General features: G+C 33.2%; 1 long non-coding RNA gene across 3 annotated transcripts in view; it reads left to right on the top strand.

Moving 5' to 3' along the window:
• LOC102156840 overlaps positions 1–13,280 on the top strand; it is a 49,548-nt gene continuing 36,268 nt past the window's right edge. For all 3 annotated transcript variants that reach the window (XR_005376452.1, XR_005376454.1, XR_005376453.1), the window contains exon 1: positions 1–107. This is a non-coding gene — a long non-coding RNA (uncharacterized LOC102156840). The remainder of the gene's footprint in view (positions 108–13,280) is intronic.

Raw genomic sequence — 13,280 nt, 5'->3', positions numbered from 1 at the left:
GGAGAATACTAGAAGTGTTAGTAACAACGGTAAGAGAGAAGAAAGCTGATTCACTATAATACTGAAAATTTAAGAATTCCAGTTGTTGAGAAGGATCAAAGAGATACGTGAGTTGCTGAAGATCTTTCTACATCCCAACTGTGCAGCAGTCTCCATAGGAAGAGTTGTCATTGGGTTTATATGACAATTCTGATAATCTTATTTCTATACCCCATTAGTTGATATTACTTGGTGCTATCAGTTCTTGAAAATCAAATGAGCCAAAGACATTACACTTAATGTGTGTAATTTTTCATTGAAATCAAACACTAATTTCCTCTTTAATCCCATATGCATTTTATGATACACCATATTTTAGGTGGTGAGATTTAGATTGTCTTTCTTCCTATATAGCATTCAGCATACAAAAAATGGTAATCAGATACATAAAATGAAAATGTAAATGCATCATTTCTGAAATAAGGATCTTAAAGTTGTTATATCTCAATACACATTCTATGAAGCTAATATTTTATACTTCTGTTCAACCCTAACAAATTCTTAATGGAATATATATTCTCCTATTATTGACAAATGCTAAGCATCAACTTCTCTACCCTTATATTTTGCATAATGATAGATATTTCCAGTTAAAATCAAGTCAAAGCTATATTGTAATAGTAAATTTTACTTTTGAATCCACTGTTAAAGGAAGAATCAACTTTGTTTATCTACATGCTGCTGCTTCTGACCTTATCTTATTTTTTAAACAAGGAATATTTTAAATTCTTCCATCTATATTAACCAGTTGTGAGTTTTACTTCTCAGAATTTCTATCAATCTTGCATATGTTAGAGACAGAAAATCTTAATGCTTTTTATTCTCTTCCATACTTCAATTTGACCACCATTGCTGAGTGACTACTGTTCTCACAGATTGAAGATAATCACAGATAACTACAGTCTTAGTCTTCACATTGGATTTTGGACAAATAGTAAACTTTTGAAAAGGTGAACATTTGTAATATAATAGGATTATTATACTGAAGGCCAATGGTAGCTTTACATAGAAAATGCTACGGAAACACAGACATGGAAAATTCTAGCACACTTTGAAGTTCAAGGGAAGCTTCCTGAGAGAAGCACTATCATATAATAAAGCTAATAATAAGTCAACTATAATATTAATGCCAAGTGAAATAAAACATCTCACTCTTTTCAGTTCATTTTCAGTTGTTTTGGATGCAGAAATTGTAAGAAAATTATTCAAAGAATATTGTTTCATAGTTTTGCACCATCAGTGAGAGTTTGAAGCATTGACATGCATTTGTTACCTTAATATGGTTTTGATAATGGGTAATCAATCCAGATTTACATTTTTGACAGTTTAGAAACATAGTGAAACAAAGTAAATCAAATACAAATCAAGACATAATAAATTACTCATGAAAAATCCCATTTCAGCATTTCCAAATGTTTCTTTCTTAATTCATAAATAATAATAAAGTGAATGCTTATTAAATATTTTCCTGTATAGAAGACTCTGGATCCTCAAATTAAGTTAGAATTACACTTTAAAAATATTAATTAACCTAATGATATAAGAATGTGTTAATAGGTTAACAAGTTTATGACTCACTCACTCATTAAAGAATTCCTTTTTTTTTTTTTTAGATTTTATTTGTTTATACATGAAAGACACAGAGAGAGAGAGGCAGAGACACAGGCAGAGGGAGAAGCAGGCCCCATGCAAAAAGTCTGGATCATGCCCTGGGCCAAAGGCAGGCACTCAACGGCTGAGCTACCCAGGCATCCCTCATTAAATCATCCCTACAACAAATATTTTCTGAACACTTTCCACATATGTAACACTGTCCTAGGTGCTAAGTATCTGGCAATGGAAAACAAAACAAATTAAAATAGGAAAAATATCTGCCTTCCTCCAGTCTACTTTCTGGATGGGGGAGAAATAAGTAAAGAGATGCATAAATATACTCTATAGTAGTTTGTATGTGAGTACATAAACATGAATAAATTTTAGTAAGTGGTCATATGCATCAAACATCCTTTGATTTGGAAAACCTGCATTTTCTTTTAAAAATTTCAGTGTTTATGGAGACAGTCCTTTGTTTAAAACTTCTTTGGAAAAAATTCCATTTTAATGTTTTTTGACTTTAGGTGAGACTTTGCAGGCCATTTTAACTTTAATGAAGGCCAAGCTGATATTCACATTTAGAGGTCTAGAAATTGCAATTTATTCATTAATACTGAGGATGATAACCTGACTGTTCAATTTGTAAAATGTGTCTGAAGAAGAAGAACAACCTGCAGATTGGTTGTTTGATAAATTTAAAATAGGATCCTGCCTATTCTTTGGAGCTATTTTCATAGCAGGTTTATAAGTAGTTCTATATCATTGTGCAAACATTTCTTTAAGGGTCAAAAATTTAAGCACACTTAACAGTGATAAAGAGATACAGAAAACTTCTTAATCTTTTATTTTTCCTTATTCGGATATCACACAGACTTTGGTATAATAATCCTGCTATGTTAAAGCATGCAAATGTGAGTCTTTTTTGAGATCTGAACTTTGAAGATCCTCTTTTAGTCTTTGACAGAAACATTTAGACTTTTGTAAATGTAGGAAACACCCATACTCTTCACTCAGACATCTGCAAATTATCTTTTGACTTCATTCAAACTCCTTATGCATTTAATTTTAATACCACTTTATTGTTTTCAGCTTTAAAGAGCACATTTTCTCATTTAGTCCTTCAATTTTCTCATAGAGAAAAGAACCTTGACCAGCAGTTTTAGATTCTTATAGACAGGGATGGTTAGGAGCTCTGACTCTGAGACAACTTTAACTTGTGTCTCGCTAAAACCTGGAATAAGGAATTCACTGATCAGTCTTGCTGCCAGTATCCTGGGTATCACACCTCAATGACAGCATAAAGCTCTTCCACTGCCCAAATCAGGAAATTCCAAGAAGAATGATGGGTGTGTTTCCTATAACTGATGGGACAAAATTAATTCTGCTCAATTTCCTCCTTAGAATGGGGACTAATGGTGAATCAGTCGATTTCTCTCTGACTCAGTTATTCTGCAATTCAAGATCTAGGGAAATCAAGCAACCCAATTTCTCTGTAGGAACTAATTTCATTTTCCTACCTAGACTACCAGAAATTCTTTACAGGCTTTAATTACTTTTTCATTCATTCATTTCTTTATTTCAGTATGGATCCAGAAATATTCATTTCTTACTTTTGGCTATAAATCCATTCTGATTTCATTTCATTTCACTTTATTTTATTTTATTCACACTCCAGTTTTGGTTATTTGAGAGCTTCACAATTGGTTCCTGTATCCTTCTGATATGCCCTCATCATTATATTGCTTTTCCTGGTTTTTTGAACACTTTCTTATTTTCTGGCACTGCAAGATGCTTTAGATGCTTCTTGTATATCTCCTGCCCAGTCCTAAAATTAGTCATTTCTCAGTGGAGTCCTGTCAAACACATAGCAACTATCTCTGATCTGTTTAACATCTTTGTAATTCTGCTTTTTCTATAATGTCATATAAATGGAATCATACTCTGAGTAGCTTTTTCACACTGGTTCTTTCACTTAGAAATACACTTTTAAGATTCATCTATATCTTTCCAAGTCTTGATTGCTCATATTTTTATGATTCAATAAAATTCCATTAAGGAATATATGAGTTCATCTGTCCATTCACCTATTAAAGTGTATCAATTGTTTCCAAGTTTGAAAGAATCTGAGTAAAGCTGTTATTAACATACACACGCCGGTTTTGAACACAATTTTCAAATTATTTGGGTAAGTACTTAGGAATGCAAATGCCAGCCTTTTGCCTTACAAAAAACTGCTAAGCTTTCTTCCATACTGGGTCTACCATTTTCACTATCACTAGCAATAAATGAGAGTGTCTAGTATTCCAAAATCTTTCTAACAATTTGTAGTATCTATTTTCTGGGTTTTACAGATTCTGTTAAGTATTAGCATTGTTGTTTTAATTCAAAATTCCCAGATGACAGGGTTTGAGCATATTTTCACAACTTATTTGCCTTCTGTATATCTTCTTTTGCAAGATGTCTGTTTAGATCTTTGGCTCATTTGTTAACTTGGTTGTTAATTTTCTTACTGAATTTTTTTGTGAATTTTAAATACAAGTGCTTTTACAGATATGTGCTTTGCAAATAATTTCTCTTCATTTGTGGTATTTTCTTTTGATTCTCTCAACAATGTCTATCACAGAGTTAAAAGTTTTTAATGTTAATAAGATTAAACTTATTATGTATTGCTTACATTGATCATAGTTTATAGTTGTACTTAAAAACTCATCATAAAATACATGTTCATCTAGATTTTTCTCCTATAGTTTAATAAATTTAAGAGTTTAGCATTTTATATTTATATAAATAAATTTTGCATTAATTTTTGTAATAGGTGTAATTTTTAAAAAAAATATTGTATTTATTTATTCATGAGAGACACACAGAGAGAGGCAGAGACACAGGCAGAGGGAGAAGCAGGCTCCAATGAAGGAAGCCTGATGTGGGACTTGATTCTGGGTCTCCAGGATCATGCCCCGGGCTGAAGGCAGTGCTAAACCACTGGGCCACCGGGGCTGCCCTAGGTGTAATTTTGTAATCGGTAGAAGATCTGTGCTCAAGTTAAAGTTGTCTCAGAGTCAGAGCTCCTAACCAGCACTGTCTATACACATTATTTTACATATAATGTATATAATTGTTTCAACACCATTTGTTTAAAAAGACCTTCGCCATAATATTATCTTTTTTTGTTCTTTTGTCAAAGATCAGTTAAGTACACTTTTGGTATCTATTCCCAGGCTACTTATGCTATCCCATGTATCTACCTGTCTGTTTCCTTGCCATATTACTCTGTTTTGAACACTGTGACTTTACAGCAAGACTTGATATCAGGTAGTATAAGCCCAACTTTGTTCTTCATCATTGTTGTCTTACATGTACTAGTTGTATCACCTTTCCAGTTAATCATCTGAAACTGTTGATATCTATAAAACAGATATAGATAGATAAATAAAGATAGATAGATCTATAGATAGATAGATAAAATAGATACATCTATAAAATAGCTTGCTGTGGTTTTCATTGGGATTATGTTGAATCTATATATCAAGTTGGAAATAACTGACATCTTAACAACAATGTATCGTCTGATCCATTAACATGGAAATAGATCTGCAGTGTAAGGATTTATGTTAATCTAGCAAGTAATTGGACTTTATTTCATATTTGCTGTTGTTATAGACATCAGAACCTTCAAAATTCTAGTATTTGTTCCTTCTCTCCTCTTGACTTTGGTGCATCCTAAATGATGAGAGAGCAAAAGGCAAACTGAGTGCAAAAGGTGAGCTGACTGCCCGCCAGTCCTTTCAAGGTGGATACATTTGACATTCCTCAGATACTTGAGACTGTCTGAGAACAAACACAAGGGAGAAACAAATGGTGAACTGATAAAGATCACAGTCATGCAGGACATGAAACTACATCATAGTTTGTAATTGTTTTAGCAATTTACTACAAAAACACAATCTTAACAATAGCGCAATCTCCAGGAACCTATAGACTCAATTTCCTGGAACCCTAATGTCACCTTCACCCCTATAGGATAGAAAACCCTATATAATCAGTCACTCTTCACAAACACAAGTGCAGCTCTTTCTGCCCATGGTCCCTGTCCCTGTGCAATAATAAAAGTACCTTTCTTTGTGAGGTAAAATGTCTCAGAATTCTTTCTTGACCCTGACACTCAACGACCCCACATCATATCTGAATAAACAACTTAGATTCTTTATACTAAAACTCTTCCAAAAAAAAAAAAATAAATAAAACTCTTCCAGCTTCAATCCACTATTATTCTGGAGTTTTCTGAATATGGTGGTAGAGTGTCAAGGTGGGGATCCATTCTATATTCTTCCAATTAATCATCAGCCTGTTAGTGGTCCTGTAATTCTGGACAGTGACTTTCAGGGATGTTTCTTCTTCTACAGCACCCCCACCATTAGTTGAGAAAGGAAGTCTAAATGGGACTGGAGTTAAAAAAAAAATCCCTTTCACTGTGTTTGGCACAAGATTCAGGTAATGACTTTTACTCTGAAGATTATAACTTTATTACAGAAAAGGCTTTTGTTATATTTCACCAGGATTATACTACCTTTCCCACAGTCAGAGCCAGAAAGGGATCTTTTTAGGATCTTCATTGTAAGAAACTGGTGGGATCCTGGAAGATAAGCAGCCAAATGTATGAGGCTCCTTTGGGAGATTCTCACTATTACTGTAGTTAGCTTCCAGTAATTTGTCAGATGTACAATGTAAGTGTCCCTGCCCCTTCCCTTACACATTGGAGTTTAGGTCTCTAATGACTTGTGTACCAGTTGAGCAGAATTCCAACTGTGACTTTCTAAATTCATATGTCTCTTCAGATTTGTGGGGGTGACTGTTTTCAAATATTTTCTCTGAAGAGTCCAAGAAAAGCTATGGACTTTCACTGTATCCAGCTTTATCTAACTAGTTGGTCTTGATAATAATTTTATTGACAGGCTTGAAAATCTTAGCCACAATTTTTAAAGTCCATATAATATTCTATAGTCTGATGTACAAATGTAAACAACTTTAAATGGTTTAGCAACTTCAAACCATTTAATTAATTTAATAGGCAAACACTATTTTTTGAAAACAGTTCCATTACTTGATTTTTATAGGCAAAATAATTTTAAGGATCACATAATTATTTTAATTTCAAGAGATTAAAATGATGACTCTGAGGAATCTGTTTGAATCTAAAAAATTTGCAAGTCTTAATAAATTATTCAATATATTTTACCCTGGAATTGTAAGACTGTTATTCTAATAGATAAATTTTTCATATATGTTTTAATATATAAAAACCTAACATCCAGATATTCTTTACTATTAGGAAAGTTTAGTACCATGCTTTCTATTTTCTTAAGCTTTTTGTACTTAATGTAAAATCTACCTGGTGATAAAAGATGCACTGCTGCTAAAGAAGAGAAAATTACTTCCTTGATTAATTGATTTACTGGGAGATTTTATTTGATTGTTAGTAATGAAGCTACAAAAATTCAAAGATGCTTCTCATTTCCATGACCATTGTGAGCCTGTATACAATATTCACTATGTCATGGCCTTTTGAACTTAAAAAATGTGTTTGGACTCAGTTTATGTAGCCTATGGTCTTTGACTCATGTCATTAATTAATTATCCCTTCTATATATTTTAAGCCTCACACTGACACCAACTGAAATAATAGAAAAAGCAATGTCCGTTTTTTCAAATAGAATCTTACTCTATGAAGTTCACTCTTCTTTGCATTAATAATGGCTATTTCCTCACTATTTTCATGACAATTGTAATAGATTCACTAGATAAAATTTGAAGAAAAACAACATAAGATCTGGAAAATAACTGAAATCTGAGATGTTCAGTTTTCTAATAAATAGTGAATAGGGCCAAATAGAAAACTGAGTGACTGACATGCCTGATCTCATGAACAAAATATAACAGAGAACTAATTAAGAACACTTAGAGAGTAAGTGATGATTCTCCAGTCATCTTCAAGATCTAACCAAAAATATATTAAATCCTAACTTTAGCAAACTCTGTCTCCTGTCATAAGATAAAACATTTGATCTACTGTAAAACAGACCACAACACTCTAACAGGATCTTAGAGGGAATAAAATGATTCAAGGAATGAGTAGGCTCCCTTCTCTTATGTAAAACTGTGGGGAGGAGGATAATTAGGAATAGCCGTGCTAATCTGAAAAAGAACATGTTAGCAGATGGGAGAGGGAGGTAATGACACACTCAAATGCCTGACTCTGGTTTAAAATGAAATGTGGTGCTGGACAACATGTTTGCTGACATTAGATTTTGCAAACAACTCAGCAGAAAGGAAAAAAAAAAAAAAGAAAGAAATAATAAACAGCAGAAAACACAATGGCCCAGCTCCAAATTGTACTCAAATTATAGGAATAGGATGAGCATTTACTTTATTTACCATCCTTAATCTGAAGAAGAGTTTCTGGACTACAAAAGCATCCTGAGTAGAATCAACAGTATAAAAAAGGCTATGTAACTTGAGTATTTTGTTGGTTGCAGCAAATAAATACTGCCTTTTCCTTTTGCACTCAAATAAATATTTCACCTTCCTGTCTTCCTCTCTTCTTCTCCTCCCCCTTTGTCCTTTCCTCTCTTTTCTGTTCCTTATCTCATTTCCTTTGATTTTCTTTCCTTTAAATCAAACAAAAGGAGTGTTTAATTTGCTGAAAAATGTGTTGTGCCATCAATGATTTATACAAACCATTCCATAATCCATTTTGCAACAAAATCCATGCAAATTAATTGTTTTCACCCACTGCTGACAAGTTAAAGCTTTACACAGTCATTTCACATAGATTGTATAAAATTTGAATTTAACTGGAAAATAGATGAACATTCTCTCCTGTAATCTCAATAGACTATTTTGCCAGTGGAACAGGAGAACTCAGATTCCCACAAAGGGAATACAGATATGCTGAGCTCAGTTTAAAACAAAACAAAACAACAAAAACAAAAAACCAAAAATGAAATTCAAAGATTGTTCCAACTTATCAGTGTTTGCATAAACCATTGCTTTACAAGCATTGAAATAAAACAAAGATAAAGAATTAGTTTGTAGGTTAAGGCTAAACTAGAACATACAAAAGAAAGAAAAAAGAACAGAGATTCAGAAAAACACAGTAACAACACCAGTTATTCTTTCTAATCAGTGGATGGAAATACAATAACTTCTCTAGAGATATAAAACTATATACTGGTTTAATGACGCACTGCATATTCAATATAATGTCTTTAGAAAAACAGTTAATATATACTTGGAATTATTATTATTATTATTATTATTATTATTATTATTTTAAGAGGGACATAATTTCTGGTAATAAACTCAACTTGTATTGGTAAATATATTAAGAATATTGATATATTAGCTCTTTGAACCAAATTTTCATCCCAAAGTAGGTAAAACCAAGTAAGCAGAGAAATTATTTTTTTTCATTTTTTTTAAAGATCTTATTTATTTATTCATGAGAGACAGAGAGAGAGAGAGAGAGAGAGAGAGAGAAGCAGAGACACAGGAAGAGGGAGAAGCAGGCCCCATGCAGGAAGCCTTGACGTGGGACTTAATCCTGGGTCTCTAGGATCATGCCCTGGGCTGAAGGCAGCACTAAACCGCTGAGCCACCCACCTGCCCAAAACCAAGTAAGCAAATTCCTTTTAGATATGATCTGTATGTGGGATTCCTGGGTGGCTCTGTGATTGAGTGTCTGCCTCTGGCTCAGGGCGTTATCCCATGGTTCCGGGATCGAGTCCCACATCAGGCTCCCTGCATGGTGCCTGCTTCTCCCTCTGACTATGTCTCTCCCCCTCTCTCTCTGTGTCTCTCATGAATAAATAAATAAAATCTTAAAAAAAAAATTTGATCTGTATGAATATTCTCTCAATCTTTGTCTGTAATAGATTTTTTTTCAAATTCTCTAAATACAATTATTTTTCTTTGGTCTGGCAATATTTTCAATTCTTTTGTTTCATGAAATCTACTTACTTCAAGATAGACTAGGCTTGTGGATACTGAGCAGGTGCCAGTATGCTTTTTTGTTTTTTTAACTTCAGTGTGAATTTTGCTAAAGAAACAAGATTCCTTCCAGTCAGGCATGAACTGCTTACTACTCAACAAAATGTTTTTTTAGTGATAAAAATTCCAGAAGAATCGGAGGGGCTTATTTCTACTTTTGTTTTGGCTCTCGACACACAGATTTATATTAGACCCGTTAACATTCTCATTAATGCATTTACTAGATATTGTTTGCCTTTTATTTCCACTGGCTGTGGAAGACTATGAGGCATCCAATTACCTCAGACTCACCCACAGTCTCATCTACACCCAGTGTAGACTGTAAATGGAAAACCAAAACTGGAAATGACTAGTGAGTAAGAAGCCCTATCCCCAATCTGCCATTTTACATGCCTGCTAACCAACTCTTCCGTAATTCACAATTATCTGTAATTTGATTCCCCAATTCTACAAATACCCCATTATAGATGTGAGAGTCCTAATATTTGGCAGTAAGAACATTGGCTTATTTGTAAAACCGTAGGCACTGCTAAAAATAAGTGGCTGATTTTGGCAACATGGATGTTTTAATCCCAACCTGGATTTTGCAAATCTTAAAAAAATTAAGTAACAAAATTCAGGGCATTCACATCTGAGGAATGTAGTCACTATGCTTGCTTTGTCTCTTTTCAGGGAGGATAGTTAGAAATGACATCTGTACATTTGTTCAGCTTTCTTGAAATCTAATGACCATTCTCTCATGTATGCACATTTGGTTAGAAATCATCCAAAGCCATGCCTTAGTGAGCCTGTGGACTAATTATGAAAGTATTACAAGCAGTAGTCACATCAGTTGTGATAATTTGTAATGTTATGGTACGCTGTCTTAGGCCACAGTGCAAGAATCCTAATTAGTAGCCACCATGCCAAGACTCCGCAGTCAGTAACAGGCTGTTGCTAGTAAATACGTTCAAGAGCATTAATATATATCCTAGGAGGACTGCTTTTAAAAGAGAAATTCATTCCAAATCAGATCAAAAGGTGATTGTTTTTATAAATGTCTGTAGGTATGTATGTAAATATATACAATGTATGTATGTAAACATAATAAAATATCAATACAGTGAAAATGTATTATTTTTAGCATTAACCAAGGACTAGCTGCTGAGCTGATAATGTAACAAGGATTATCTCTCTCAGTTCTCACAAAAAACATATTTCTGTGCTCATTGTACAGTTGTGATAACTGAGACGCAGTCATTTTAGCCATTTGTTTATGTTATAACAGCCAAAAATGAGTTGGCAGAGGTTTCTATGTGCTTATGATCACCATGGAAAAGAAGCATGCCATAGAATCTGATTTACTGTAAATATACCTTATCTCCATTGGAAGGAATAAGTTATCAGGCAGCTCATTTTTCATAGTATCTCATGTTCACATTTGTTGTCCAGCTTGTTGCTCCCTTACTCCCCCATTTTTTCTCCCTCTTCTCCTCCAATCTCTCATCTGTGCTTCTCTTGGCATTTTTCCCCTAACTTCTTGTCTGCAGAAAAGCTTCCTCTGGTAAAAATTCCATAATCTGACTGGTTTCTAACTTAACTGGAGTATATATCTCATTTAAAAATTATCAAAAGACAACCAATTGTCTGAATTAGGTTCAGAGTACAGATACTTACTCATATAGATTTTAATCATTAGACACTGGTGAAGTGGTCAATTAAAAATTTGATTATTCAGCTCTGAGGGTTGATATGTTTTTTCATAGGATATGTTTGACCTATGATTTAATGGAAAGCCTGAAATAGCTAAGTCAAATACTTATTTAGAACACTTATTTCAAGAATTCTAAAATTTTAGAAATCTCACATAAACTTTTCAATCCCTTACTCATACCTAAACATCTATGGGTATAAAATAGTAAATTGTATATCTATTTTGAATCCCACTTCAATAGCCACCTCATGCTCATATTTTTTTTTCACCTACCCTAGAAACACTATTCTGTTCCTTCAAAGTACATCAGTGCCTATACTTTTTTCACCTGCCTCATTCAGCATTTAGAACGTAATAGAGATAAGGTTGACACCCTTGTCTGTTCCGCTATATTCAATTTCGCAGTAGTTACCAATTCCATAAAAGAGCCTGTCATTACTCTGAATCTATTTCGTGTAAAAACTCAGGAAATTTATCTCAGGCTGTTTATTTCAAAGACAGACACCTTGAATTGGGACTCAGATATACATGTTCACTTTTATTCAATATTCCTCTGGCATATGCTATGACAACTAAATTTCCATTTGGAAGTTGATGTTAAGCAGCCTCTAAGCAAGTAGCAGTAGTATTAGCAGCATAAGGCAAATGCAATAATCCCGTTATCAATCCCTTTGCTTCTAGTTTATTCCCTACCAAAATCAATCATTTTAACTGCTGCTATATAATCTTCCAAAATATCACTTTCATCATGTCATAATATTGGCCAAAATGCTATAGTTGTCAAAATCCATTGTCTCAAAGAATAGGAATAATTTCCTTTCTACATTTTTTCAGTTTCCAAACTGCCTTTCTAACATTATATATTAATATTATAATATCAATGTTTTCCATGCTAATTGAAGTGTTTGACTAAAAGCTTTCATACTGTATCTTCCTGATTTTCTAACACTTCCTGAAATAACATTGAAGACGTACTTCTTCATAAGTCACAATCTTCTCTATATTTGCATGGGAATTTCAGAATAGATATTTACCTTTTTCTGATTCCACCTACCCACAAAAGTCTGAGGTTGTTCTGGTCATAAATATTCTAACATCTATTAACTTACTAATTAAAGGATGTATACAATTGCGTACTGTGTCTTAAACTGTTGCAGTTTTGTTGTTTTTTTTTTAATTTACCATGTAGGACTGAAAATAATGCATTGTCCTCAGCCAGGTTGCTTTTATCTCTATTCTGAATATGATGGAACATCAATGAAGCATGATTTTTCAAACAGTGTGCTGGAAGTTCTATCAATATCATATTAGGTCACATCTATAAGCTTACTTCATTCATTAAAATTACTTTGACTTCCCAATACAATGTCATAATATTTTGATTTTAAAACTTTATGTTCTCAATCTATTACTTTCTTCAGCATAATGTAATATATGTATTATGTGTTCATGTCTTATTTCAACAAAACAGATTATGTTTTGAAGGCTGGCATCCTGTCTTGAGTTAGTATACCACTAGAAGAGTTCCAAATCTCTTTTACTGGCTGTAGCATTTTAAGAGATAGCCTACATCTTTATACTTTTATCCTATATACAAAAAGTGATTTAACAATTGTTCAATTATTCACTTGTTAATTTAATAAATATTTACTAGATGCACTAATATATCAAGCACAGTGAATAAAAGAATGGGTAAGGTAGAGTTCTCACCTTTAAGGTCTTTAAGTGCTAATTAAAGCCAATGGCTAAACAATAAAAATCGCAATTTCTGATGTTTATTTATAGGCAACAAGAAAAGGATATATGAAAATGTGGACTTTGGCAACTATTCAGTCTTATCTCATGGGGGAGGGTGTAAATATAATGAAGCTAGTAATAATGGAAATTATCATTTGTTGTTTATTATATA

This window comes from Canis lupus, chromosome 22, assembly GCF_011100685.1.
Source record: "Canis lupus familiaris isolate Mischka breed German Shepherd chromosome 22, alternate assembly UU_Cfam_GSD_1.0, whole genome shotgun sequence".
NCBI lineage: Eukaryota > Metazoa > Chordata > Mammalia > Carnivora > Canidae > Canis > Canis lupus.
This window is presented reverse-complemented; position numbering and strand designations above follow the sequence as displayed.